This window comes from Gallus gallus, chromosome 2 (assembly GCF_016699485.2).
Source record: "Gallus gallus isolate bGalGal1 chromosome 2, bGalGal1.mat.broiler.GRCg7b, whole genome shotgun sequence".
NCBI lineage: Eukaryota > Metazoa > Chordata > Aves > Galliformes > Phasianidae > Gallus > Gallus gallus.
Window position 1 is genome coordinate 48,208,729 of NC_052533.1, and position 27,434 is coordinate 48,236,162.

The window sequence follows — 27,434 nt, forward strand, 5'->3', positions numbered from 1 at the left end:
TTAATCCGTGGAGGCCTCCTGGCATTCTTGACTGTCTTTCTTTTTCTCAGGATGTGCTGTTTCTGGGCCTGGAGGAGATAGTCCTTGAATACCAACCAACCTTCTTGAGCCCCTCTTCCCTCCAGGGCTTTCTCCCTGCCAAGCAGTTCCCTGAAGAGTTCAAAGTTCCAGAGGAGAGTTCTGCTCTTCTGAAGTCCAGAGTAGCAAGCTTGCTGCACGCCCTCTTTGACACCCTAAGGATCTGCCAAGGCAGCCAAGGCTGCCCTTGAGCTTTACAATACTCACCAGTCCCTCCTCTTTGGTGGGGACATGGTCCAGCATACCACCTTTCCTCGTGGGTTCCTGTACTACTTGCAAGAGGAAGTTATCACCAACACATTCCAGGAAGCTCTTTGATTTCTGGTGCACTGCTGTGTTGTCCATCCAACAGATATCGGGGTGGTTGAAGTCCCCTATGAGGACCATGTTTTGTGAATGTGAAACTGCTCCTATCTGTTTATAGAGGGTCTCATCCACTCGGTTTTCCCAATCAGGCAGCCTGTAGCAGACCCCCACTATGATGTCTCTTTCCCCTGCCTTCCCTTTAACTCTAAGTTTTAGTGTCTTTGGCTGAAAACACCAAATCTCAGTGGAGTTTGGGTGGGGTTGGTGTGACAGAGGTCATCTCTGTCCTCTTGTCTTTCCCCTACCTGGAGGATGGACCCCAGTGGTGTTAAGAGAAATGCCCTGTGTCTTGCTTCTTGCTCTGCCTGGGCTTGGTGTGGGGACACCCATGGGACCCCTTGCAGAACCGGGGCAGTGGCTGCCCTGTGCGAGCCCCCAGGAGTTCAGCCGTAGGTCCTGCTGTAAGCCTCACGCATTATGAATAATGCATTGTCTTCTAATGTATTGTCAGTGGTTCTTGTTGAAAGACACTGAAAAGGCTATTACTAATGTGTTGGGCTTGATCTCCCTCTGCTGTGCCGACTTCCCCATCCTGTGTTGTGGGGCTTTGGGCACTGCTGCTTTGCCGATTTGTTTACTTTAAAGTGAATTTTGCCCAATTTGAAGCTGCACGCTGTGTTCTGCCTGAGCGCAGGCTGCTTCGCGATGAAGCAGACGGCTCTCTGCCAGGAGCGAGCCGCTCACTTTCTGTAATTTACCCTTCCTTTTGGCTCGGTCGGGCTTTTAATCAGCGCCAGCCTCTCGCGTAGCCCGTTCCCTCGCGTTCGTGTGTGTGCAAGGGAGAGGGCGGCAGAGCGAGGAGCTGTGCCTGGGCTATGCTGACAGACGACTTTCCCCTTGGTTGTCAGGTTTTGAGCCTGTCAGCGGCGCTGCTGGTAAGTGAGGGGAAGAAGAGCCCACGCCGGGGCTGGGGGAGCGATGCTGAGCCGGCCGGGAGCAGCACGGAGGGAGCGAGGGATGCGGGATGCCGCCGGCGTGGCGGAGCGGGCTCCCCAGCTGCCCATGCAGACGGCTCAGTTGGCAGCGAGGGATTTCCCCCTCCCTCCCCTCCCTTGCTAAAGATCCTTCAGCCAGTATTACTGCTTGGATCCTTAGCTTATTGTTGGGTTTTTTGTTTGTTTTTGGTTTTTTTTTTTGTTTTTAATAAAAGAAAAATCCGTGCGGGTTTGCAGTCCGGAGCTGAGCCGCTATAATCCCCTGGGTCTGCCCGAGGATGCTGGCGTGCCCCCCGCGTACACCTGAGCGCCTGGGGAGGGGGGAGCAGGGGCTGCCAGAAATGTTGGCCACTGGCGGGCAGCCCCGTTAAAGGTGGAGCGTGTGCGTGGGGCAGCGCCCATCCTCGCCGAGCCATAACCGACGCGGTAACCTGCAGCCATGGAGTCGCCCACGAAGGAGATTGAAGAATTTGAGAGCAACTCTCTAAAATACCTGCAGCCGGAGCAGATAGAGAAAATCTGGCTTCGGCTCCGAGGATTGTAAGTACCACTTTTTTTTTTTTTTTTTTTTCCCCATGTCCTTCGCCCATTTCCTCCCATTGTCAGAATTATTGTAGCATTTATTATTGTAACTTTCCTTTTCCTTTTTTGTCGGTACCTTCAAAATGACCCAGGAGTTTCCACACCTGTTCTCCATAAATACAGTGACTTAATCTCAGCAAAGACCCACTTGCTTCCTTAAATGAAACCCGCGTGTCACACTGAACTGTCATTAGAAATGTCATTAATGAGGCACCGTAATCTAGCAGCACTTTTGCGAGATGCTAATTACTTTAGCTGCTGCACTGGAAAAGTTTTGTCGTTGCCTGAATGGAACCTAATTGGGTCCTCCAATTGGAGTAATGCTTCCATCAGCTGCAACCTACAGAAAGACTTTTTTTTTTTCTGTACGTGTACACCATTTCTGGCACTGATGCAGTTAGTAAGGACAAAACAGGCAGAGAAAGCACAATTGGAAGAGATTTCCACCAGCACTTGTGGCAGCGGCAAATTGACGTTGCTCAGATGGGATTGTATTGATTAGTTTATGCATTTGTTGTTGAGCCTGACTCGTCATGAAACGGTGGGACGCCGCTTCCTGTGCTTAAAGAAGAACTTGGGACTGTAGGCATGTGGAAGTTTACGCGCTGTAGAGCTTGTGTAGCTTATTTAGAGTTAATGTCTGGCATCTTTTTCAGAGTCTCAGTATGCAAAATGCTGTCTACCGGCAGTAAGAGCCACTGTTGGCTGCAGAGCATTTATTTGCCCATCAGTTTTTGGCCCAGCCAAAGAGGAACGCTGCCATATTAAGCTGCATCCCCCTCTGTGTTCAGAACTGTGGTGTTTTTTGTTTTTTTTTTGTTTTTTTTTTTCCTTTAGTTTCTCATGTTAGAGAATGTTTCAGCCCGCGGGGTGTGGGGGGGAGGGAACAAGAAGGATAGGAAAGAGCAGAACTGGGAACACATAGGAGGAGCAGGCTAAAAATGGACAACAAAGGGTTCTCAGTTAAACTGGAGTTGCTGTGAGTGTTGTTTAGCGTGAGCAGTGACGGCGTGTTTTCTAAAGCATATCCAAAACTTCTGTAGGACTCCAAGCAGAGTAAAAGACGTGCATGAATATGTATTTCCTTCAAGGCGTCACTCCAGGAAGCCTGTTTTGTGAAGGAACTTAATCAAAGTGGATGACAGCTGTCTTGTAAGCATTCCAAATAGAACAGCCACACGAAACAAACCCTCTTATTTTCAATTCTGTGCCATGCTGTAGCAATAGGAGTCCTTGCGTTTCTATCTGTAAATACGGAGTTCAGCAGCATGCTGATTTGGATCACACCTGAAGTTTTGCAGATAATTCCTTAGCAGCACAGTAGTTCGTGGTCTCTCCTGCCTTCTGTACAAAGCAGTGACTGCGCATTATCTGTCAAACTCCAGGCTGTTCCACCTTTGGGAGACTTGGCAAAACTGCAGGACTTATTCTACATTTGCAGTAACTGAACTTCAGGCTGTTTCTCAGCATAGCCCTCTGTCTTGGCACTGTGTGCGTGTAACAAACACACTTCTTCTTTCCGAGTTTCAAGATTTCTTTGCTCACAGAAGAGCAAAGAAGAAAGAAATCGGTTTTGCTCTAATTAAAGACTGTAAATTTTCCATCTCCAGTCATTTATATGCATACACACACAGACTGGTTGCAGACTGAGGTTTGGCATCATACTTCATGATTTTTCTTGTCCTTTCTTATTCATATCTGTGTGTGTAAGAAGAATGAGTCGATGTGCGCAGCCATCTCAGAAACCTGGTAAACGAGGTGCTTCATTCTGCAGAGATCAAATACTACTCAAGGAGACATCACTCCCTGCCTCTGGTGCGCTGACAGTTGTGTGATGCAGGAGCTGCTCGCGAGGCTCAGCAGTGCTGCCAGAGCAGTGCTAAGCAGGCAGTCAGGGGCAACGTGCTGCTGGGGACCTGTAGGCTGCAGCAGGCAGGGACCCAACAGGTTATTGCATCCTGGCACCGCTTCTGCACCGAGAGGGGCCGTGATGATACAAACTGTCCCAGGTGCTCAGCGTTGGGTTTGACATTTCCTTGGTATGACTTCACCTGGGGTTAGGCTGATACCTTCCTCCCTGCCCTCCCACCTCCAGTGCCAGCTGGTGTTTCTGCTCCCGGTGACTCAGAGGAGAAACCAGCATCCCATTTCACTGCCTCTTTCGGTACCTAGCTCTTCCAGGGAGTGGGGTCTCTTAATTTACCCCTGTCTCAGCCTGCATAGTTGAAAGGGAATGGAAACCCAAAGGCTGCAAGCCAAACCCAAAGGGGTGGTTAAGCTGAGGCTCTTTTCAGACTCCTATAATTTAGTATTTTCTGCTTAAACAATTCTGGTGATAGCTCTTTTGCCATTTTCTCGGTACAGTTCTGTCCCACAGGCTGGTTGGCCTTTGGGTGTGTATTTTCAAGGAGCAGAGAAGCCTTTTGGACAGTGTGCAAAAGGCAGGCTTTGAGAAGCTGAAGCATGTGTCTGCAGCATGAGTTGTATGTTGCTGTAAGAGGCAGACAAGATATTGAACTTGCCCGTGGAGTGGATTGGAAAGATTTCCTTCTTGGTTTCATCATGCATCTCTCCAGCATGCAGTTTCTTGGTTAGGAAAGTCTGGTTGTCTTGTTTGGATGAAGCAGCGGTTCTTTGGCCATATACAGATTCCTTTTACTGCTTAAGAAAGAGCTAAAATATCTATGTCATAAAATTTCCAAAATATTTTTACTTGACGTATACATATTCATGACTTAATGATTCTGTGCAGCAGTGTACAGGAGAAATCACTGAACCTGCAGTGGGTTAATTAAACCCACAGGTTTAAGGCAGTGTGATAAATTACCTCATTGGACAGTAACTCATCTGTGGCAGAATTCTTGGGTGTCTCGTACAAGGGGCCTATGTAACAAATGTCAACTTTTATACATGCCCTGTTAGATATTAATTTAGGCTTAATCACAGAACAGAATTAATCTTTTGGTGTTTTATTTTTAATAAACACTCATGAAAGGCTTCTGAATAAGCTATTTCCTGGGCGAAAGTATAAGAGGTATTTGAAACTCTGGGTGAAAATCTTGCCAGTTGACTTCTGACCACCTTGACCTTTCCTGTCGTACCACAACATGAGCAAGGAGTTTACTCCAGAGCTCTTCTTGTAGGACCTCACGGACCTCACTCAAGCAAAACGTGTGCCTGTGCTGGACATGCAGCCGTCAGAGACTTTTCTTTCCTTGGAATGAATGAACCAGATTTCCCTGCAGCATCGTCCTCCCAGGAATAGACCTGCTTCTGAGTTTCATTGTCATCATAAATGAACCAGGCTGGAGCAGCTTCCTGTCCCTTCTGGGGTATCTCAGATGTTGGTAGTAAGAGCAGAGAGCCTGCAGAGCCACATATGAAGCATGCTGACAAGCTGTTACATGAGAATGCTGCCTTCTCTTGTGGCAGCGCCTCCAAGCTCCCTAGTCCCATCCTCACTCCTGCCTGGGAATCAGGGCGGGACAAAGCAGATTGCAAAATATAGGGGAATGAGCAGAAAAGCTGTGGAGAAAGGTGTGTGTGCTCTAATGCCTGGGGGTGAGCAGGCATTAAGTCCTGAAGGGAGGGCTGCCCCCAAGCTCCCTGTCCTTGTGCTAGGACAGCCTCTGGGGACTTCTGACTTGCACTTGTCCCGCATCAGTCTGAACACTGCCTTTCTCTGACAGCTGCAGAAAGCAAAAAACATGCCTTGCCAGGGGCTACCCCTCCTGGCTGCCTGAGGGGTATCTGTATTCTCCTCCTCCTAAACACGTTCTTAATTCATGAGCAGATCACTTTTATTCCTTGGCTGCTGCACGGCTGCAGGGATGTCCACTTGTGATCTCACAGGGAGACCTCCTCTGAACAGCTTCCTATTATTTCCTGGCTGTGTTCACCCATGACGGCAGACAAACGTAGTCTGCAAGGAAGAGTGTTCCTGAAGGATGTGCTGATGGCTTGTTTATGGCTCTCAGTAATTCCTTCTGCTAGAAAAAGGGACTCGAGTTTCTTGCTCTTCAGTAAGGGCCGCATTCTGCCTTCTGCACCCCACAGGTCCCCTCCATGAGGCTGCCTTTTTTTCAGACTTGCCTTAACCAGCTCTAGGTTTGGGCACTGCACTCAGAGAAGTTACTTATGGGTCTGCCCTGTACTCTCCTACAATTGCCAGTAACTCATTCTGCTATGCACAGGACCTTCTGCCCTTCAAAACATCCGTCAAAGTTCTTTACTTAGTACTTTATTATGAAGCACTAGTTGTGGCAGAGCTTGGAGACCCAATTTCAAAACCCAACTGCGTGATTGCTTTCTAAGCCGGTGGTTTCTCCATGAAGCAATGAGCAGTGGTGGCTGCAAAGTCCCGTTTGCTACTTACGGCTCTTAAAGACTCACAAAGTGGCCTAAGTTACCTTCCAGCTTCTCAGACATGCAGAAAACACCTGAGCCCTTTTCAACACTAGGATTACATGTTATATCTGATGGTATTTAAGAATGCAAGGGCACATATCCAAAGAGCTTTAGTTGAGCTGTGATGGTTTAGGGCAGCTAAAGACCCAGCTTGGAGGTATTTTCAGCTTAATTTTTGTGTTTTTTTTTTTTTGCAGGAAAAAAAGAAAAAAGTTGATTTTTAGCTGTTACAGTATAACCAGGATCTGCTGGTGCCCCTGCAATACCTTAAGCACTGCAGAGGGAGAAGAGACAAAATGTACTTTAACTTTATTTCTGATAGCTGGGATTATAATGTTAAATTGCTAAATTCGTAATAAATCCCTTCATTCTCACTGCCAAAGATGAAACTACAAACAGCAGTAGTCTGAACTGTGACTCAAATGGGATGCTTGACTTTGATCTCATCATTCAGGCTGTCCTGCTCAAACCTGTCAATGTAAAATTGGTCTAAAAAATCTGAAGGGAAGAAAAATAGAAACACACATAAATCAGCGAGTTTGAAAAGTTCATGGTTTTGCTGAAGATCTGGAAAGATATTTGAGCACATAGGGCATTTCCTTAATTTCCTCTGCAAAGCACCATGCATCCTATTGATGGTGAAGAGGTCCAAATGCAAATGTTGCTGGAAGATTGAAATTCAGATTTGTTTTTGAAATAAATGGTGATGCAACTAATTTCAGTGGGAAAACATGGAGCTTCAGTGACTGAAGACGATTTGGCAAGTATTACTGAGCCATTGCTTGGTTATTTGTTTCCCTGTCTTATCCGTATGTACTCCACAGTATTTTTAGGTTTTCTTACATGAAAAAATGTCACATGCAGAATAGCTGGTTCTCCCAGTGACAGTACCCTCATCTGCTTCATTTTCATTTATGTAGCCGTCATAAACAGGAAAACAGAAAGCTCCCTTCAGTTCCAGTGGCGCTCCCTACACAGTAGGCTTTGTCCCCAAATATTTTAGCTGGCAATAGATAGTAAAGGTTTAAAAAGCCCCTCAGAAAGCGCCACTTTGTTAGTAAATGTGTAAATTAGTCAGCTTTCAAGTGGAAAATATGAATATGCTAATTCCTTTCCGGAGGTAAAAGAGGCACTCCTGCTGTCTTTGGTCTTGGTTTCAGTCTTCCTGAACCTCCTGAGAGTCTACGTTTAAAATGAAGTCCTGTTCAGCTTAGAAGCAGGACTGAGCTACCTTCAATCATATTTCAAAACAGATGCTGCTGCTCTTTTCCTAGTATGGTTTTTTGATGAGCATAGACAAGGATTATTTATCAGAGAACCGTATCAAGAAACCTCTGTATAGGCCTCTTAAGTCTGTATTTGACTTTTCTTGTGTATTTCAAGTTGTCACTGAAAGTAGAGAAGGGCATGTTCAGGGAACAGGAGGTGGAAGCAGGAACGGGTGACGTTTAGCTGTCATGGTTCCTGGGAGGACTGAAAAGGTCTCACTGGTGAGAAAATGGCTGCTGGGTCTGTGCTGGGGAAGGCTGCGCTCTAATGTGGGCCTAAAAATTCCTAGTTGGGGTGAGCCACTCTTTGGGTGTGAGTGACTTAGCTAGTTGTGAAGTTCACTGGGGTCTGGTCAGTCTACGATATCATTCTTCCCATGGTGTGACCATCAAACTGACCCATAACAACTTATTTTGTACTGCCTGTAGTATAGGCTCTGAAAGAAGTGCTGACAGCTGCTGATCTCATGACTGAGAAGAAGACAGAGGAAAACATTGTAGGAACATAGCAACTTTAAAAGAAGATAAATAAAAAGTAAAGTGTTTGGAGGTGTAGTAATTCAGTAAACTGAAAAAATTTGCCACAGTCCTTCAATTACTTCGTTCCATCCAGTGACTTTTATTTGAATCTTAAATCAATAAATGAATCCTGTAGGTAACAAAAGAGAGAAGACTTCATGTTTAATACTGAAATGTTGTCTAAGAAATAATATACACTCTGGTTTTTACAATAATCATAAAAAAAAAAAGCTTTTATTCTTCTGGAGGTAGTACAAATGAATCATAACTGCAGCCTCAAAAGCAATTATTTATTTCAGCAATCATAAAAAGAAGACCATGGCCTGCAGTAGAAGAAAGGGGCTCCCTTTGTGATTTAAATGCAGTACTTTTCAAATATCACTGCTATAAAGCATGCAATCCTGCATAAGAAACAAGAATATGAAAAAAGTTATTTCAGGGAAGATGAATTTAAACCTTAACTCAAAGGGAAATTACAAGTCTTTCTGGAATTCTTGTTTAAAAATGTCTTGGTGGGATAGGAGTGCATGCATAAAGAAATAGAACTCAATGGAAGACGGTGCTGAAAAATCCTCTGCATGTTTATGTGTTTTAAAGGCTGTGAGGCCAGCTCATCTCCTAATCTGCCAGCTTTTGGAGGATTCAAACACTATATTAAACCCAACTCAGCCCTTGAAAGGATTTTTAAATACTGTGTTTCTCTTTCTTTCTGCAATTCATGAGATATTCCATTTCTGTTCTCTTCTCATTCCATCAAAAAATCACTCTGTCCCTTCAAAATACTAGAAACTGTCTCTGAGGGGTGATTGAGGTACGTGTATTAGGGCTGACCCATTAAAACACTATAGCATTTGTGAAACATACCTCTTACAGATGTGATTTGCTCTCAAACCACTAGGGATTTGGGTAGATCGGAGGTTTTCTAGAAGGGCTTGTTTGGATTCATAAGGCTGTTTTTGATCTCACGAACTGTGCTTCTAATACTGGGAAGAATGGCTCCATTGATACCCATATGTTTGCAGGGGTGAAATCAGAGTCCAGTTCTTGATCTTTGAAGAATTTTGTTGCTTTTTTTTTTTCTTTGAAGAGTTAGGTTTTAAAAGTTATTCATGGCTTGAGAAAAGTTGTTTAGCCCTATGACAGTACAAGATTTTTCCCAATAGTGTTAAGCCCAATTCTGTATTTAAATTTGTATTATAGCTGAACAATGGGCCTTCCTCTAGTAAACTTCATACTGCCCAGGCCTCAGGCAAAATTTGTCTGCAGTTCTCTTGGGTATTCAAAAAGCAATAGATTGAGTGTAGCTCAGAAGTTGGTGAAACTGATTAAAACCTCGGCTGGTTGACTTCAGTGGAATCAGGATTTTTCTCAGCAATTGCTCATGTCCATGTTGGGAATGTTTGAATTTTTCTGCCCAAGAGTGCTGCAGAGCACACAGAGAGCCATAGCTTTCTGGTTTTCGAGAAGGGCCTTGAAAGATATCCAGTTCTCTCTTTGCTGAATTACCCAATTCATGTTTCTGTAGACTACCTCATCTTCTGTCAGAGGACCTCCATGTCTAGCAATTGGTGACAGTGGATGGAGAAGACTGCATAGGCATGCAATGATTGTCATAATCTTTCTTGGAGAGAGAGTTGCAGGAGATCATTTATTTATTTATAAAGATGCTTGTAGTCTTGGAGGAAACAATTTATTAAGATACACGTGGGCTTATATGATATGTTTCATGCTTTTTTTTTTTTTCCTACATCTGTCAAGCTGTGGAGTCGTTTTGTTATTAATGTGACACTTAGAATGGCTATTAGTAAGTCTGTGTCATCACTTTAGAAGTGATTTCTTACACTCCTGGGGACAGATACTATTTGTGCACAAAACTCCTAGCCAAGACAGAAAACTGCACAATATCCATCTACAGTATGAATCCTGGCTTGGTGAAAATCTCATTTCAAAACCAAGATTAGCACAAATTAAATGTAAGATCTGTGCTATTTTAACAGCTAACACTGTTCAGAGCCCTGTAGCTATAGCTGTGACACTCAGGGAGTCCTTGCAGGGAGAGAAAACTGCAGCAAGCATCTAAGGGCAGAGGAGTTGAAGTAGAGCATAAACTCCCTTGCAAGGCTGAACAGTTCCAATGGTTGCTGTAAATGATGCTCAGATCACACTTCCTCCCATGCCTCCTGTGGAGCAGCTGTTTTTCTGCGATTCACTAGCTGTAAGCAGTTACTGGTTTCTGCTAAGTAAAGAGACTGCATACACAATTTAAATATCGTCCTATACACATATTGGTACATCAGGAACAGCTACATCAGATGGGAGAGCTTTTTTTTCTTTTCTTTTTTTTGGGGATTTGCTGGAAAAGTGAAAGAGGAAGCTGTGGGGGTTGAGGCTGGCTGGGAAGAACTGGGATATCGTATATGTAAGAACATAGTGACTCAGAAAGAGGAGAGAGGAGAATGAGAGAGCTTAAAAAACAGAAAAAGGGTTAAGGGAAGAAAGGAGATTAGTTCTGTGAGCAATTCAGGCCCCTACGTGTAAACATTTGTTAGATTTATTTACACACGGCTTAAAATAGTTTATAATACAACATGTGCACAGGTAATTTAGGAGTATTGATGAAAATTACAGGGATAAGGGCTGCCTTTAAAAGCATTTAAAAATGCTGCCCAGTTCGTAGCACTAAAATTTTTCGCGTCACTAAAATTTTAATGGGAGACCATGAAGAAAAACCTATGTGTTGCAAGAATACCACTCGCTATCAATGCAGAAAACACTGCTTGTCTGTCACATTCAGAACATGACTTTGTTTAGGTGAATAAGGGTCCCTTCTTCAGATTGCTATTGCTTTGTTTTTTATAGGACCGGAGAATTGTCTGATATTTTGGCCACATTCTTGGTGTAACGCCAGTGAAAATTCTCCCCGTCATTCTCATTGGCTTTGTCTGGGCAATCATCTTTCTTTTCGCCCTTTTCTTCGCACTCGTGTTCCAGGTGCAAGAAGCCTACAGCTCTGGATGCAGTTTGACTGGATGTGTAGATGAAGTCATTCACGTTGTATGGAGAGCATCTATGAAGTGCTTTGCAGAGAGAGGCATGTTAATGCTCAGTGATCTCTGTAAGACCTGTTTCTAATTAGCTCAACAGTAGTGAAGATATCTCCTTGCAAATGGAGAAGAATCAAATTCTGGAGTTATGCAAATTTGCTGAATAACCCAGAGCAAATTATCATAATGGTCTCACCTAGCCTCCGAATCCGTGGAACATCAAATAGCATTTTGCACTGCCTTCACCGTGTGGAGGCAGAGAACTCGACTCCACCCTTAAAACAGCCAAGCGTTTAAGAACTAGAATAGGTGTCACAGCTGCAGCACTTGTCATGTGGAAAGGGCTGGAGGATTTGCTTATTTAAATATATCTTCATCTCTGAGTCTTGTGAAGACCCCCTTCCCACAGCTGCTGCGGCATCAAGATACCTGGGAGATGGCTGGCAGCAGCAGGGAGCAGGGCCTGAAATAATACATTTCTCACGTCACCTCTTCTGTTCTGTGCGCGTGTTCAAGGACCGCTCCCATCTGTCCACCAATCCATTCAGTTTCCCAAAATTCTCCCTGCTGCATTGAGGAACTCTCGTGCCCTGGGTGTGGGGCAGTGCTCCTGAGCTGCAGGTTGGCATTGCTCATCACGCTCAGCACTAAGGGCCCCTCCATAAGAACACTCCTCCATACAGGCTGCTGCTGGCTGTCTCCTGGGCGCGTCGTTGTTCAGCCTGCTCCCCTCTCTCAGGCACTGTTCCTGGAAGAATACAGCGGGGGAAAGCCCAGAAGAAGAGCACTGGCGGTTCACAAGAAGTTGAAATGTTGCTTTTTCCTACAGCTGACATTTAATAACCAGTCTGTTAATGAGGAGGCGCAGTCAGGACAATAGCTACCCCTCCCTCCTTGCGCAGGGCCGTGTCCCCAAAAGCCTTGAATCATTCCTAAAAGCTATCGTCGCGCTGAAGGAGGGGGTGGCTGTGAGCTGGGGGCTGGGAACGAGAAGGAACATTATTTTGGAAAGGGAACACTATGGCTTTGTGCGGTGATTTTTTCACCCCATGTTTAGGCTTGTTAAACAGTAATCCGAGTGTTTCAGCCTGTAACCCGGAGTAAGGAGAGAGCCTGGCACAAAAACCATGAGATTTAAAATCCTGCGTCACACCAGCTGTCTGCGAGCGGGCAGAGAGGGTGGGCTGTGCTCGGGAGGGGGAAACAATAACAAGCACTAGTCAATAGATTTAGTAGAGCTTAGGGCAAGATGCAGATTTGTTTAGTGACTTCGCGCACGCGGCTGGTCTGCTCTGATGTAATTCCAGAGCATGTTTCCTGTCTAGATATTTAATCCAGGGTATGAACAATGATTTCCCCCCCGCCTCTCTCCCATCATCGTGCATGCAGTAACTAATCACAGAGCCACCCTGCATGAAACAAACTGGACAGCTGCCTGTTTGGCTCCTGCAGGATCTGAATACGCTCATTTTGCATAGTAGCAGTGAGTAAAATAAGTTTTTTATCTATACACGCTTGTTACTTCCAGGGTCTAACAGCTTTTTCCCACTGGGGGAATGGAATTTCAGCTAAACTATTATGTGCTTTGAACATGTGGGATGTACCAATGTTGCCACTATAAGTTCTCTGCAATATGATGTTTTACATTATTCCACACAGAAATGTCCCCTTTTACACTTCTTGCTGTTCTGACTTAGTTCTTTAAGCTCTTTTCATAGGAAAATAATCAGGATACAACCAAAGAACGCACAGACAAGATTGCATATCTGCTCCCTTTTTTGAGATATTGAACTAAGAGAAGGAAGCAGCATCCCCCTGTTGAAGTCAGTGTTGCCCCGTGATCACAATGTGCAGCATGATGCTCAGAGCAGCAGGGAGGAATTCTCTCCCTGCCTTCCATCCCATTGTTCAAGAAGAGTCACAGTCTCTTGCAGTGAGAGACGTGGATAGGCTTGTTGAAGCACCACCCATCCTGTGCTCTGTGGGTCATCCTCTTTGTTTATCGCAGAGCCAAAAGTTCCATCAGTCATTTGGAGCAGCCATCTAGAAACAACACTTGGTCACATGAAGTAGAAATGTCTTTATAAACAGTAATTTGTTGTGTGAAGGTCATAGAATGTTGGGACTTAATCTTTTATTTTTTATTATTTATTTATTTATTTATTTTGTCTGTAACAAATGCGGATACCGAGAGGAGCTCTTCCTCCTTCTCAGACTTTTGGATTTTATTTTCCTGAAAAGCACTTTCCTGTAACTGCATTTTTATGAGCATGCTTCTTTAGCATGTGATGTGTATGAAGCATAAAATAATTCGCTAGTTGTGTACTAAGAACAAGCTGAATGAGCAGTAGATGATACTCTTTTTGACTAGACAGTCAGGAGCAGCTCCATTTTAATTTTTACTTAATGTTTTTCCTCAGCTAAATCCATGCCAGCTACAATGGCAAGACTTTTTTTTTGTTTAGTTTAGTTTTTTTAATTATTGCTTTTGTTTACTTGCTTTGTTTTTGACATGAGGAGCGATGGAAACATTAGTAAAAATACTCAATCTACTCAAAAATCTACTCAAGATTACAGTATTTTTTCTGGTTGTATACAAAATCCACATGAGTTAAACTAGATTTTTAGAAACCTTTAGAATGACTTTTGCTGTCTTTGGTAGTTAAGATACCAGCACTTTAAAATACCAGTTTCTTGTCCAGTCCAGGATGATTCCAGGAGTGAATTTGAGTTAGCCCTTGTGATTTCCCCTTGTTGACACCTCATGGTGTGACAAGCTGGAGCACTCAGCTGTCCCCACGGGGCTCCCACTGTTCCCTGCAGATCCCTCTGCCTCAGGCTGTCTTGCCTGAAACCTTTGAGCCTTCATATATACACACTGTTCAATGCGAACCAATTAAGAAAACTTTTCCTTTGCCTCATTTTCACCACACTTGATATACGTACTGTGTCACGAAGAGATGCACAGCGGTTAGCTCGCCTCTTCTGGCAGCCAGCACTGTTTATCAAAGCACGAGCAAGCTGTGGTTGTCCTTCATTAAAATGAAGCTCAAGAAAATAATGACAGTTTATCACAGATCATCTCTATGTCAGTGGGAAGTAAAATACCTGTAAGTAATACACCTCTGGTATGCTGTTATCTGAACACAATTGCTACAGCTGCATGGGGTCCTACCCTACCCTCCTGCCTGAGGTAGCTGTGCTGAATTTAAGGTCATTATCTCTCATAAGAGCATATACGATAGCATGTAGTTGTCACTGATGTTACTTTGCCCAGACCATGTACATATAACCCCAGTGGCAACACCTTCAGGCTCTGTCCACTCTTTACTGAATTGCTGGAGATGGGATCGCAGCTGCCTTGAGCTGACTGCAGAACAAAGTCCTTACAGCTTGTGCTGTCAGCGAGGCTTTTCTGTACGAAGAATTTAAAAACATTGCCTCTCCTGCTACACTTCACATGGAATGATTACACACATTAAGACCCAAACGAGAAAGCGGGAAACTTTGTTTAACTGCAGGTAAGAACATTGGCATGGCAAAACGTTGCAGAAGAGCAGAAGCAGTGCAAGAGAAGTATGGCCTAGCAACTTCAATCCTCTTTGGGGGATGAAACTGTAGGTTTCTTGAAATACTTGTTTAGACTGAGTTTAGAAAACTCAGTCGCTGAACTGGCAAAGGCTGTCAGATCAGCTAAATATCAGAATAGCATTGTTCTTGTGCAGAAGCAGTGAGGATATTTGTTGACATTTAATTATTTTTGCATACATTATTTAGTTTGATAAACGAATCAGATTAAGTTAAATTTATACTTTGCTTCCTCTTGTTTCCAAGATGTGACGCACTGTCCCCTTTATGTTCTGGCTGCACATCTCTTGTCCCACTTCACTGTCTTGTCTCTGTTTTTCCTGCAATTGTTGCACCTATTTCAGGTGGTGAATGTTTCCTGCCATTGCATGGTTACATCGCACATGCCCGTGCTTCAGAGCACGCAGACTCTTATAATTTACTTAAAATGAGAAAAATGACTGCCTCACGCTCTCACGATTTCACTACGTCCCCATGTAGGTCAGGGTCCAATTTAAAATGACTCGTCTTTTAAAATCCCACATAAACGCCCTGTCACATTGGAAGTACCAGCTGAAATCTTTTTCCTCATCCACTTCTTACGATTTCTTCTCCTCCGCTGTCATTAGTCTCTGTGATTGTATTGTTTTTAACTTAGCGCAGTATTTTGCTAAACAGACTGTGTGGAAGAAACAATAAATTACGTTTGTTATCGATTAGAGAGTGATTAAAGCAAGAAAGCTGGTCTTCCTGTTTCAATTAGGGAATTAAAAACCCAGTAGCAGTTGATGGCATCATCCCCTTCAAAGTCTGGCACTCTCAATATATTTATCTGGTCAGGGCTCCCATGAGATCCTGAGCTTTGACAGATGCCAGTCCATAGTCTGTGCTGTGAGATTTGGGTTTTGTTAATTGGTTTATACATGGTTATTAATATAGGCTTTGGTAACATAATGCAAATGCATCACTAATCCAGTGATGATGACGAATAATTTGTAATGCAGTGAATGTTTCAGAATATCGAGCTGCTGGGAGAGAAGATTTTCAATTTACGTGATCCCATCAGTTGGAAAAAGTAGCTTTATCTGAGCCTTTCCTCCTTGGCACTGACGTCCAGGGGATGGTGCCTTCCCCTGTTATGAGCTAATATGCTGCTTTGGTGTGGTCAGAGAGGACACTGGGGCTTGGGAGCTGGGAATTGCTCTTTATCTGCTGCCCAGACGTGGCCACTGGGGGAGTGGGGGGAGAAGTTATAGGAGTTCTGGGCCAGTGAATTCCCTGGGCCATGGAAGGAGCTGGTGAGAAAAGCAGTACAAATGAATTGTGGCTGGCTGCTAAGGAAGACAGCAGGGTTGGAATAACATCCAGCATGGCTGCAGATTCACTGGTGGTAATGAAAGAGCCAGACTGGCCTTCTAGATTGAACTGAAGGGAGGCTTGTTTCTATTTTCCCAGATTTTATTGCTTATCTCGTTGTTGATTCACTAAGCTACCAAACAGACTTTCAGCAGTGTTATCTAAACGCCTGTTCTATAACATTAGAGGCCTAAGTTTGGCAGGAAAGAGCAAGACTTACCAGAATTTCATGTTTCAGTGTGGTGAAATGACTTCATGTCTGCGCTTCCGAAGGAACTAATACGAGGAAGCTGGTAGGGAAGCAGGAATGAATAGTTGAGGCTACAGGTGTGATGGGACTCCAGTGTTAAAGGACAGATGCCTAGGGGCTCCCACTCAGATCTGTTCCTTTGTGTCTGCTGGTTGTTCCGTGAGGGTGGCTGAGGGCAATGTCTTTTTAGAACTACTCTAGCAGATTCACTTTAGCTAGTCTCTTGGTTCCCTAAATACCCATTGCCTGCTTTTTCCCAAAAGAACATGGATCTGGCATGAAGCAGACCCTCCATCAGATCCGGGCTTTGTTAGGAGGTTCAAGTGGGAGAGCACAGGCTACTGGGTTTCCAGAGCTTCAGAAAATATATCAGTTTGCTAAATTCCTCGGATCCCCAAGGATGTCCATTCCAAACCTACGGCAGTGACCAAACTAAAGAAAACTAAGCCACTGCAGGTGACAAATTATGATTTTCAGCCAGAAAATTTAGTAGTTTGACCATCTGTGTGGGCTATGGACATGCTTGTGGCACTGAGCTGAGCAGCATTAAATTAACTATGAAGTGTCACCTGTTCTCACTTGCATCTACCACTGGTGGTTAACAGTAAGTCCAATGCTAACAGCAAGTGTTCTGATGCTGATCATGGCCCTGGAGGCTGTGAGCCCACAGAGATATTACCAGGGCAGATATAACCCATTAGTCTGAACATAGTGCTCATTAACTTTTAGATTTCACTGTAAGCTTCCATGGTTAAAGCTAGGCAAATGTCCTTCATTTACTTCTTCAGCACCCACAGTTTCACTCTGTGTGCTGAAGGGATGCCATTACTGTCAAACCCTAGGGGATAAATATGGAATAAATATGGAGTAACACCATTTTAACCATGCTGCTGTTACGAGTAAAAAAAGTGATTTAGGTATTTCTTCAGAGGCTGTGTAGGAGTGAACAAGCAATTGATCAAGCTAGTTGATACGCTGAGTTGTGTAGTCATGTGGCAAAAAACAGAGCAGTTGGTAGAGCTGTTTAATTCTCCATCTCCTCTACCCTCCCTTCTTTCCATACCTAATCACGTTAACTAACCTCTCTGTAGAATTCTGAGGAGGTCCTTACAGAATTCAAATGTTTTTTTGTGGTTCTATTAAATTCTCTTCATCTACGGGCTCCAAGATAGGGAGGAAGAATGGGGACTTTTGGGAACAACTTGGGCTCCAGTTAGCTGCTGTTGTGCTAAGTTTATGTACAATCCACATTTATACAGAGCATAACCCCGAAGAGCTATCAAATGAACAGAAGAGGAATCTAAAGGGGAAACAGGAGGAAAGCCTAAGGGTACACCAGCATTGCATGACAGGGACGGAAGCATGATGCTGGGAGTAGGATTTATAGGAGTTGATGAGAATAAAAGCATATACATTTTGCATGTTTATTTCAATGGAAGTTGAGTGCTCATGTAGCTTTAGCTACCTACATCTTGTTGCTTAAATAATTTCCGAAGTGTGGTTGTAGGCATCAGTCCTAATTTTATATCTCACTAGCATGTTACAATACAAAAGACTCATTCATTTCTAGAAAAGCAGATGCTGAAATTGAAGCCTCAACTCTCTTATTGTCTTCATCTCATTTCTGTCAGAAGTTGCGTTCTCCCCACCACTTTTATTTTGCTTGTTAAAAAACAGGTGTCGTTACAACTCTCACTGGATTTACTTTCATTAGACTCCAGCAGCCTACTTGTACGAGCACTGGTTTTGACTTGGTACTAGGCTTGTGCAGATGTAATTGCATGAAGTTCAGTGAATTTATATCTAGTTTATACTAGTAATAGAGGACCTACCTAGTGTGAGTCACCTTTTCATTCTCTTCAGCGTGAGAAATGTAGACCTATGAGTAATACATTCCATGACAGAAAACGTGAGTTGAATGGATGTGGTAGTTCTTCTAGCACGGAATGTGTATAGTGGGAAAAGAAACAGAACTTGAAAAGATTTGGTATTATCACCATGTCTTGTGCAGGCACAAGCACTGGGTAGCCCAGAGGTGCAGGAAGCTCATTCTTTCTGTCAGTTTGGTTTTGATACAAGAAGATCAAGTGTTTCTTGAACTCAGGGGGAAGACGCATCTGGCTCCAGATTTTTCCCAAAGGCTCTACTAAAGGCAATTTAATTTCTCAGTTCCTCCTTGCATAGACTCCTCATGGAGAGATAAACCAGGGTAGCTTGTCACACCAACAAAAAAATCAACAACTCACCCCACCATGTTAACTCACACACAGTGACGGCAGCCATCCATTGATGCTGACTGTGGTACGAAAAGAGGCATCTTCTAATTTAATTGTTTGCAGTGACCTTATTTCATGGCAGATGGGTGCAAGCGGTGGCTGGCACTCTTAAAGCAGGTGGATGTCAACACTTTCTATTTTTTCAAAACAAACTGAAGACTATTTTTGAAAACAACCTGTGTCAACATCATCTTTTTATATTGTTGGTGAATAGTGTTGTAGAATTTTTTCTTCTTGAAATTCTGGAAGTTCAGGTGTACAGTAAATGTTTTGCTAGATGTCAGCAGAAGTATGGATGCAGCTACTGATTTCTCTCCAAAGCAAAAGCATGTAGCAGTGATGCTGAATATAAGAATAGAGATTCCTTTCGTTATGTTGTCTTCCTTCAACCAAAACAAGCAAATTCAGTGCCTGTAAATGTGGTCACTAACTCGGTACACATAAACCTTGACTGTAATTGGACTGCAGGTGTGGAAACAACAATAAAAATCAATAATAAAAACGTATATGTGCTTCTTGAAACTGTGAGTAGACAAATGCTTTCTTTCTAGTGTGGTTTTCCAATGCAGTAAAAATATTATTGAAAATAAGGTTAAAGGTGTAACTGATAAGAAAAGTGATGCTTTATTCAAATGCAAACAGCACCCTAAAGCTGGGCCACCACTTTGCAAGAAGCTTTTAGCCAATCAGGAGATAGTGAAAGGTATTTTTGCTGGAATGTGAAGGCTGACTTCACCAAGAGAAAGACTTTACAAAATCATGTGAAAGTCACGAGCCAATAAGGGGAAAAATTAGTTCTGATACTTCTGCAACAGACCATGACACACTTAAAGGGGAAATAAATGACTTATAAATAACTTAATTTTTAAATTTAAAATGTTGTATTGATATAGCAGCAATAAAAATCTGAATAAAACCTTTGGATTTCCTGGGAAGAAGATCAACGTGGATTTGAATGGCCAAGCAAGCAGAAGGTTTTTCAGCAGCTTCTTTCTGCAAGAAATTTTAGTGAAGTTCCGTGTTTGTCAGAATATTTCTGACAGAATACAACTTCCAAGTTGGAACTCTGCAAGATGAAATTTCTGTTCTTCATCCTTTTGTAATTAAAATGAAAATTTCCCTTAGAATCAGATGGGCCCAAGTGGGATTCTGCTTGTGTACATCAGCATCGTTAATGTCAGTAAGCTAGACTCTTGGTGCTGCTGTGTTTGTTATTTCACTCTTTTGCATTGGCTCAAATTTAAATAAATAATTCTTCATGCAGCCAAGTATAAATAAAATATTTAAAAATCTTTCTGAATTAAATGTCTAGGGCTTAATTTATCATTCTGGCATGGTCAGAAGCAGTACTTGAGTACTATTTCCAAATGTAATATTGAATGAAACATTTGACAGCCAGTATACACTATTAAATGTAATTCCACCTCCCCCCCCCCCCCCCCCCCCATTTTTAAGAAAGAATACCCCTTGTTTGGGTATGCTGGACCTGTCTGAGTTAGCCACAATATTACATCTGCAGTACTATCAGAGATGAGGAAGTGGAGTTGGATGCTTACAGCAGTACACCATTACTACATACTCAGAAGGCGGGGACCACCTCTTAGCGTCTTGCTAAACAGCAGGATGTTAATTTTGCACTCTTCACTGTAGTCCTCACTGTGTTAGCATCACTGCTTGTTAAGTTTAGAGCTCATTAGTTTCACTCTAACTTACAAAAGCATGGAAGAACTGAAGTGAGATCAGTGCCCTGCTTTGACAGGCACTGTACAAAGCCATTGAACATGCCGTTGCAAGATAATGAGTTGACATTTAAAGTACAGTGCAGAAATACCTCTGCAGCTGACTGTATGGCCACATAGGGTTTCTGATTGGACCTTGACACCTTGTGCCACTGCCTGTAGAGGACAAACCCACATTGCTAAGAGAAAAGCTTGCAGCCTTTACCATAACTGATGTGATGGAAAGGTGGGGTTGTTAGGCTAGAATCATGAATAGGTGCTGTCAGCATCCCATTGCCCTTGCAATTTCTGGTCCTGGGTACAGCTCACTTATGTCCTGACATACATACATGCATTGTGGCACCTGGGATTTGGCAGAAAATAGAACTTGAGAGGACCTGAGTTTTCTTTCCAGAGCAGAGCTGTTGTGGAATCACAATGACTTTGCACTGATTGACCACAGCAATGTAGCTGATGCATTACATCACCATCACTATAACATAGTGGGCTCTCCACATAGCCGACCACATTTCTATGCTGTATGGGTCACAAAAAGTACACATCAACATGAGAAGGTGGTTCCTGTCACTTGCTGTTTAGAGTAGTAACTGATTCCTTCCCAGCTGCTGTGACCCTTTCTTAAATAAAAGGGCAAGACATACACAGGCAAGTTAATGGCACACTGCTGCAGTTAATGGCAACAGCTACTGAGTTTAGCTGGAGATAGCTGCATCAATTTTGGAACCATCTTATGGCATAAGAGTCATCCCTTAATTGCACCTATTGCTGACCCTCTCCTTTTCTCATCCTCACCAGTTGAGCTTTCTTATCTCAGTTGTGTTTTGTTCTTTTCCTGCAGGAGAAAATACAAGAAAACATCACAAAGGTAAGACTAAATCACAGAGGACTGGAAGGTATTTGTGAGTTATCTGTCTCTTTTTTGTTAGGGGTTTAAAGGAAGATTTTCCTGTTACAAGATTGGTTTTGTTCCCAATGAAATGCCATTCCATGGATTGTTGCCCTATTTGAAGGCCCATCTTGCACTGCTGTTCCACATTCCCTCTGATGCTAGTGATAGTCCTCCTCTGTGATACTGATGGAAGATTTCCTTTAGTGAAGACAAAAATATTTGCCCTTGTAGGTCAAACCTTAATAAATGTCACTCTGTTCCTTCTGCTGGTCCTAACTCCTATCACTTACTCATCCTGTAATAAAAAAATGAATCGTTGGCTTGTAGTGTTGCTAATGATCTGTGCCTTTGCAGGAGACTGAAGGGAAGCAGCAGCCTGTTGATTAACAGGCCCTATTACAGCTCCCTGATTCAGTTAACTGACTGCCTCCTTGCAGGAGGGAGGACTAATGGGGTTCTTTGCCAGATTCGTTTTTCCTTCCTGGAAGCCCTTTTGCTTGGTTGCTTCAGGCCACACTCTCTGCAGCCCAGATTTTTGGGGCTGGGCTGATTCCTCCTCCATGTCTGGAGCATTAATTGGTGGCTTAGTCTCATGACATGCTGAGCATCTTTAGTTTGTGTTGACTTTAACTCAATTTGAGACTCCTGCAGAGTGCTTCCTAAACACTAAACCCTGCAGCTCTACTGAGTGTAACCTTCTCTGTTGTGTGGTGTTGGAGGCTGGCAGCTTTGCTGTTACCTTGTGCTTCAGATGACCACCCTATGTGACGCAGGTGGGACAGCCTGTGGATATGCTTGTGTCACAGCCACAAGAGATGGCAGTGTGGGGGCGTGAGTCGCTGATGCGGTGTCCTTGAGTTGTGACAGGTCAATGGAAAATGCTTATTCAGGGGTTTATGTGCTGAACTGTGCAGGTGGGCATTGCATAGAGTGAGAAGCAGAGTAAAGAGAAGGTGGATCTTTTTCTCGATGTTTTTCTGCATTTGGAGCTGATACTACTGCACACAGCTCTACTTTTGCCCCATGTTCCCCTTGCTGTTCCACGAATGTTAATCATGAAGATGTCTATGGCCAGAGGTGTGGAGCTGCTGCAAGAGGATTTATGCTGGACCTGAAATGGTTTTCAGAATGAATGATTTCTGTTTGTGTGTGTGTGTGTCCTGCACTGCTTGCGTTGTTCAGTACCATGTTTTATTTAGATGTATTTTCTGTGTACACAACCTTAGTATCAGAGAGGCTCGTGTTCAGCATCTCTTTTGTGTGGCAGAGTGTCTGCGAGCCTCAGAAGATAGAGGAAGTATGTAACCAGCTCCTACAATCTTGTATCAATGACATTGTGAGGATTAAATGCAAATCTGAAATGGCAATCTGTTTAAGCATACCATTACAAGGTTAAGCTTTCCCCACCAAATGGACAATTTGCACATATTGCCAACTGATGCAGAAGCACGATGTCTGGAAAAGGAGGTAGCAGGGTAGCAGTGCATCAAAAGGCTGGCAATAAGAAGCATCTCTCCAAGATGGTAATTCCAGAAATACACATAAACTTATGACTTGGCACAGGTCTCTACCTTCAATTCCCACATTTCTCTGTTGTGGGATTTTCTTCTTTTTCCTTTGTTACATTTTTTTGAAATTATCTCTGCAATTCATATTTTACCAGGCTCTGGAGGGCTACTGGCAGCTCAAGCAAAACAATCCAGTGTTGCTTTTGCATCTTCTCCATTTCTCTTTGGGGAGTGCTGTCAGTAATCACATAATCATGCAGAAGTGGTAGTAAACAGCACTTGACTATGCAAGAGGAATGCTCTTCCGTACCTTGCAGTGTAAAGGAACAGTTTTCCCCGACTTCCTTGTTAAGAAGGAAGTTGTGCAAGAAAGCCTGAGGACAATGAGCCCAAATGAGGTCTGAGCCACACAAAAATTAATTGGAAATAACAGACACTGACTTCTGCGTTGATCATTCTGCTAATTGAGCTGACTTAAATGCTTTTGTAACAATAATATATTAATATGATTTTCCTCATAAAGTTGGAAGTTTCACAGCTGTCTAGACAACTCTAATTTCATTAGTCTCCACCTAGTAATTGCAGCTGAACCACTGAACTGCGATGCTGATTAATCATGGCAATATTGGAGAAGCAAGATATTTAATGACAACTCAGGTTATCTATCATTCTTCCATCTCACTCACCTTGGGTAAGTGATGAGTGGGTAGCTCAGACAATAGTAGCTGGAGAGGATGTCAGCAAGAGGGAGAATAGACAGAAAGCAGAAGCTTTCATGAACTCCCAGGTCCTGCATTGCTTCTGCTTTTTCTGGAGCACCTGAAACCTTGGTCATACTCTGTGTGACTGCTGAGACTCCCAGCAACCCAAAAGCACCCATCTGTGGGATGCCTGTGGGAGGTGCTCCCTGACCTCTCTGCACTGGGAGATTAGCAAGAAATGAACCTCTCAGGTAGCCCTTTGCAATCCCTTCTTAGGTTAGCTTCATCTCCTTTTATGTTATCTGCTGGAAAAGCAGTTCAGCTATCTGTAGGCAATCCAGGAGGCTTCTGGAATGCATGGAAGAGAAATTATTGAACAAAGTAATAAGAGAGCGATACGGTATTGGATCTGTTACTCACCAGTGGAAATGAATTGATTGGTGACATCAGGATTGGAGGCTGCCTGGGCTGTAATGATTATGCAATGGTGGAGTTCACAATCCTAAAGAATATGGAACAGACAAATAGTAAAATGAAGACACTAAATTTTAGGAAAGCCAACTTCCAGTTCTTTAGGAAGTTAGTCAACAAAATCTTGTGAGAAAACTGTCCTCAATGACAAATGAGTGGAACAGAGCCGGCAGATCTTCAAGGAAGGTTTCCTTAGTCCACTAGAGCTCTCCATCCCCAGGTGTAGGAAGTCAGGAAAGGAAGGCAAGAGGCTGGCATGGCTGAACTGGGACCTGCTGGTCAAACTAGAAAGCAGGAAATGCACAGGCAGTGTAAGCAGGGACAAGTATCCTGGAAGGAGTATAGGGATATTGCTAGGCTGAGTAGGGATGGGATGAGGAAGGCCAAAGCCCAGCTGGAACTGAACTTGTCAAGAGGTGCAAAGGACAAAAAAGGCTTCTACAGGTATATCAGTAAGAAAAGGAAAGTCCCTTAAGAGGGTGTAGCTCCTACACAGAGCAATCAGTAAGAAAAGGAAAGTCCCTTAAGAGGGTGTAGCTCCTACACAGAGCAACACAGGCAGGCTAACAACAGACAAGGAAAAGGCTGAGGTACTCAACAACTTTTTTTGCCTCAGTCTTCACTGGCAACTACACACACTTCTCAAACAGATGGGTTAGAAGGTGGGGAATGGGGAAGCAATGTCCTCCCTGCTGTAAGCAAAGATCAGGTTCCTATTAAGGGACATCCATAATTCTGTGGGTCCCCAAGAGTTGCATCCCAGAGTCCTGAAGGAATTGGTTGATGTAGTCACCAAGCCACTCTAAGTGACAATCAAAAAGTCATGGCAATCAGGTGAAGTCCCTGATGACTGGAAAAAAGGCAATATAGCACTGATTTTTAAGATGGTAAAAAGATGACACAGGAACTACCAACCTGTCCACCTGACCACTGTGCTGGGGAAGATCATGGAACAGATCCTCCTGGAAGCTATGGAGAGAAGCACATGGAAGAGAGAGAAGTGATATGGGACATCTAGCATGGCTTCACCAAAAGCTGGTCCTGCCTGACAAACCTTGTGGTGTTCTATGATGGTGTATTTGCATTGGAGGAGAAGGGAAGAGATACTGGTATCATCTGTCTGGATTTCAGTGAGGCCTTTGACGTGGCCCACCACAACATCCTTGTTTCTAAATTGTAAAGATACACATTTGATGGCTGGCCCATGCGAGGCATGAGGAAAGTATTGCCTTCTATTTTATTATGTTGTCCCACAACATCAGAGGTGGACGCTGGTGGTATGGCAGGAGGGGTTACTAGTCAAACATATTACTAGTGAAGCCAAGGTGTGGAATTCAGAATGCAGAAAATGAATGGCACCCACTGACATTCATGGATGCTTGCTGAATGTTCATGAAGACCAAACAGTGGATGTGAGCACAGTGAGGTGGTGGGTGGTGTGTTTTCACACTGTTGACAGTGACAGTAGGTCACCTCTGCTGGTGTGGAGTTTTAGGAGAGTGGCATGCAGGCTCTTGTTCATTGCTGGCAAAAAACGCATAGCTAACGAGGATGACTATTGAAAAATAGTGTTTTGTAGCTGAGAATTTGCTCTGTCAAGTAGTGTTATTATGCTCTTTGTCGTTGTATTTTCCATGGAAATAAATAGGAGCGTTAATTTTAGAGAGATCTATGTATAAGAGGGAAGAGATTTAGATTAGATATAAGAAAAGTTTTTTACAATAAGGGCAGTGAAGTACTGGGACAGGTTACACAGACAAGTAGTGGATGCCCTGTCCCTGGAGACTTTCAAGGTCAGGCTGGATGGGGCTCTGAGCTGTATGCGTACTGGTTCATTGCAGTGGAGTTGAACTAGATGGCCTTTAAGAGTCCCTTCCAACTCAAATGATTTTATGATTCTATGACTTTAGCCAGTGCAGTCAGTTTAGCACTTCTAAGGACTCTCTGAAGTCCTAAATATCTTCTCAAGAGTTGTCAAATGAATGATCTGTGTTAGAAGGCATACTTAATTTTTTTGCCATTATGATCATAGCATAGCTTGAGCTGGAAGGGACTTCAAAGATAAATTAGTTCCAAACCCCAGTAATTTGCACTAGTGCATGTGTACTCAGCCAGTAACACAGAACTGTGTCTGTTGTGTTTTGGTTTAGCTACATGTTGGTTAACTGTACAATTTTATTTTTCCTTAAGATGCAAATGCTTCTCTTGAAGTTAACTCGTTTTATATAAGAGCTAGGTGAAAAGAGTCCCAATGTTGTATCCATCCATCATGAATGAATGTATTTTTTTTCCTCTATCTACCTGTTAATGCCATATATGAAATATAAGAATAGAAAAAGAAAGGTAACCAAACTGCCTTTGAAATATGGCTGTGACACTGAAAGAAGCATCTTAAAAGGCCTTCCAAAACACTAATGTGATGTCTTTAGAAACAAGATCATTAAAAAGGGTCAGACTGTGATACAAACCACACAGTATGACCATCAGATCTTCCCTAATTTTCAGAGGGATTTTGCTGTTTCTTTGTGCAGTCAGATAGTAAACACATAAACTGTTCTTTCCCATTTCTTTCCCACATTTTCCTTTTCTTTCGCCACTGTGCCTGTGCTTCTCAGTTGCAGTTTGCTCTGGCATTTAGTTAATACACTCAGGGGAAAGAATGTCAATGTGCACATCCTTCTTTAAAAAAAGTTTTTTCTTTTTAAGTGATATATATGTTAGTGTGTAGCACAAGGAGAGAAACCACATGTGTGTTATATATAAGTGGAAAACTACTTTTTTTTTTTTTCCTCCCAGCTTTAGCTGATGAGTGTCTTCAGGACACTTTATAGGAAAATAAACCACTGTCTTTTTTGGATTACTTCAAAATGCTGGTAGACTTCTAGCCCTGCAGTTCTCATTCTAGGTGGTCTGTAGATAAAGCATCTATTCAAGGACGAATTCTATAGCTTTACCATATGCAGAGAACTGCACTAGTGTCAGCCTTGTCCTTTAGTGCTCCTAGAACAGACTAAAGAGAATGAAGCATTGGTGCTCTCTGAAAGCTTGTTGTTACAGTAAGGGCAACATATATTGAGATTGTTGTCAGTGCTATTGATAGAGAACCATCAAATAACGTAGACTGGAGAGGACCTCTGGAGATCTTCTCTTCCTGTTCCCAGTGCTTTAGGACATCAGAGTGTCCTTGTTTAAAATTTGTCATTCAGCATCTCACTCAATTTGACAATGTATTTAGTTGTATAGTACTTAATTCTGACACCACTTAATTTTCATAGCTTATCTATTGACCTTGCAAGGTTATCTTAATTACAAATAATAAAAATTCCCCTAATTCCTTAAGCCTTACAAGTAATTATAATGCTGCTTAGCTTAGTTTTTCTTTATTGCTGGATTGTCTCCAATACTATATATATAGGATGTATTAACGGTCGATAGCCTAATCAGTAGCATGCACATGCAAATGTACAACTCAGTATGT

General features: G+C 43.0%; 1 protein-coding gene and 1 long non-coding RNA gene across 3 annotated transcripts in view; both read left to right on the plus strand.

The window, feature by feature from the left end:
• The window catches only part of PDE1C (phosphodiesterase 1C), a 295,579-nt gene that overhangs the window by 105,901 nt on the left and 162,244 nt on the right, over positions 1–27,434 (plus strand).
• On the plus strand, positions 1,217–21,219 carry LOC121112047. 2 transcript variants are annotated; one of them, XR_005855962.2, is made up of 3 exons: positions 1,217–1,319; positions 1,595–1,919; positions 11,015–21,219. It is a non-coding gene; the product is annotated as an uncharacterized LOC121112047 (long non-coding RNA). The 2 variants fall into 2 exon arrangements; XR_006938609.1 differs by lacking the exon at positions 11,015–21,219 and having other exon boundaries at positions 1,595–1,920.